The 1,932-nt window shown below is 37.4% G+C and overlaps 1 non-coding gene across 1 annotated transcript; it reads right to left on the bottom strand.

Annotated features, from left to right (window-relative positions):
* Positions 1-1,589: 1,589 nt before the first annotated feature.
* LOC135172188 (5.8S ribosomal RNA) lies at positions 1,590-1,744 on the bottom strand. Its single transcript, XR_010300899.1, has one exon. It is a non-coding gene; the product is annotated as a 5.8S ribosomal RNA (ribosomal RNA).
* Positions 1,745-1,932: the final 188 nt, after the last annotated feature.

Raw genomic sequence — 1,932 nt, 5'->3', positions numbered from 1 at the left:
CACTCACGTGTGATATTAAGAATGAGACGCCCAGGGAGTGCGAAGCTGTATCTTAACACAACTCATCCTCCCTCAATCGCTACAAGAACGACCTTTACTTTCATTACGCCTTTAGGTTTAGTTTAAAAAAAATCCCAATGACTCGCGTACATGTTAGACTCCTTGGTCCGTGTTTCAAGACGGGTCCTGAAAGTACCCAAAGCAGTAGCATCGCTGACCGGTATTAATTATAAGCCAGTTTTAGAATACCGTACAACCAACAGCTGATCAATTATAGCGACGGCACTAGGTCCGTACTACTAAAAATTGACCTCGCTTGCGACGGATATAAACGCATATAATATGCGGCTTAATACCTTATGAATACCATCGAGCAGCCAGTCAGAAAAACACCAAGGGTCTTTAATTGAAAAAATTAAAGGCTACCTCTCGGGCTATAGACCGACACTCAACGGGTCGCGACGTTCTACTAGGGAAGAAGTGCACGCCGACAACATCTTGCAATAAAATATATAAGAATGTACAAGCAATACTACAAGTAGTAACCTATATCATAACTTATATATATACAAAATGAGCTGACGATGAATCTCCCCATTCGATCTTTTGGGTTTCTCAGGTTTACCCCTGAACGGTTTCACGTACTCTTGAACTCTCTCTTCAAAGTTCTTTTCAACTTTCCCTCACGGTACTTGTTCGCTATCGGTCTCGTGGTCATATTTAGCCTTAGATGGAGTTTACCACCCACTTAGAGCTGCACTCTCAAGCAACCCGACTCTAAGGAGAAATCCTCCTGAAATGTATTTCGATCACTACGGGCCTGGCACCCTCTATGGGTAAATGGCCCCATTCAAGATGGACTTGGATACAAAATAACATTACAGGATAAATGGATCCTCCCAAACACTACATTTCCCAACAACATAATTGTGGGATTCAGTGCTGGGCTTTTTCCTGTTCGCTCGCCGCTACTAAGGAAATCCTAGTTAGTTTCTTTTCCTCCGCTTAGTAATATGCTTAAATTCAGCGGGTAGTCTCACCTACTCTGAGGTCGTCATGTTAGAGAATTATATAAAAAAGTTATTGTTGCGAGCGCCTTTTATTTATAAAAAAAAAATCACATCCGTGTCTAAAAAAACATAACAAAACAAAACTTTAGAAATGAAAATCATGATCGGTCCAACTCGGAGAATGAGATCTCTGGGACTCGATGATTAACACCACAGTGATATATAATTTGTGGATTTCATTTCACAAAGTTTGTTCTCGTTAATAACCATTTTTAGACAACTGACAATGGGCTATAATCAAATATATTAACAACAACAACTTCTTTTTTTCTTTATATCGTCAAATAATATATGTGAAAAATTCATAATATATTATTTTTCAATACGTAATTTTAAATGACGTCGTATAATAATTTATATATATTTGAGAAGAAATTCAATCTCTCTCTCTCAATCAAATATTATTATCTTGACGAGCATTCAACTTTACACACGCTTGTACAATTTATCAAATATTTTTCTGTCATATATAGACAGATAAACACATATAAAATTGTAAGCAGTTTTTTTTAAAACAAACGACCCTCAGCTAGGCGTAGTCCGGGAATTGGATCCGTGGACCGCAATGTGCGTTCGAAATGTCGATGTTCATGTGTCCTGCAGTTCACAAGTTGACGCGCAATTAGCTGCGTTCTTCATCGACCCACGAGCCAAGTGATCCACCGTTCAGGGTAATCATAAAAAAAATTTTTTTTTTTTGAAAAATAACAGTCATTGAATATAAAAATATTCAATCCAATCTCGCAATCTTGTTTCAATAAAAAATACAAGATGCCTAAGCAAACACAAAATTCAATTTTATTACTATTCAGACTTGTGTTCACTTTACCGTACACGGAAAAAGAATATCAACTTTGAGAAC

This window comes from Diachasmimorpha longicaudata, unplaced genomic scaffold (genome assembly GCF_034640455.1).
Source record: "Diachasmimorpha longicaudata isolate KC_UGA_2023 unplaced genomic scaffold, iyDiaLong2 ctg00000193.1, whole genome shotgun sequence".
NCBI lineage: Eukaryota > Metazoa > Arthropoda > Insecta > Hymenoptera > Braconidae > Diachasmimorpha > Diachasmimorpha longicaudata.
Note: the sequence above shows the minus strand (reverse complement) of the source record. Positions and strands in the feature narration are given on the sequence as shown.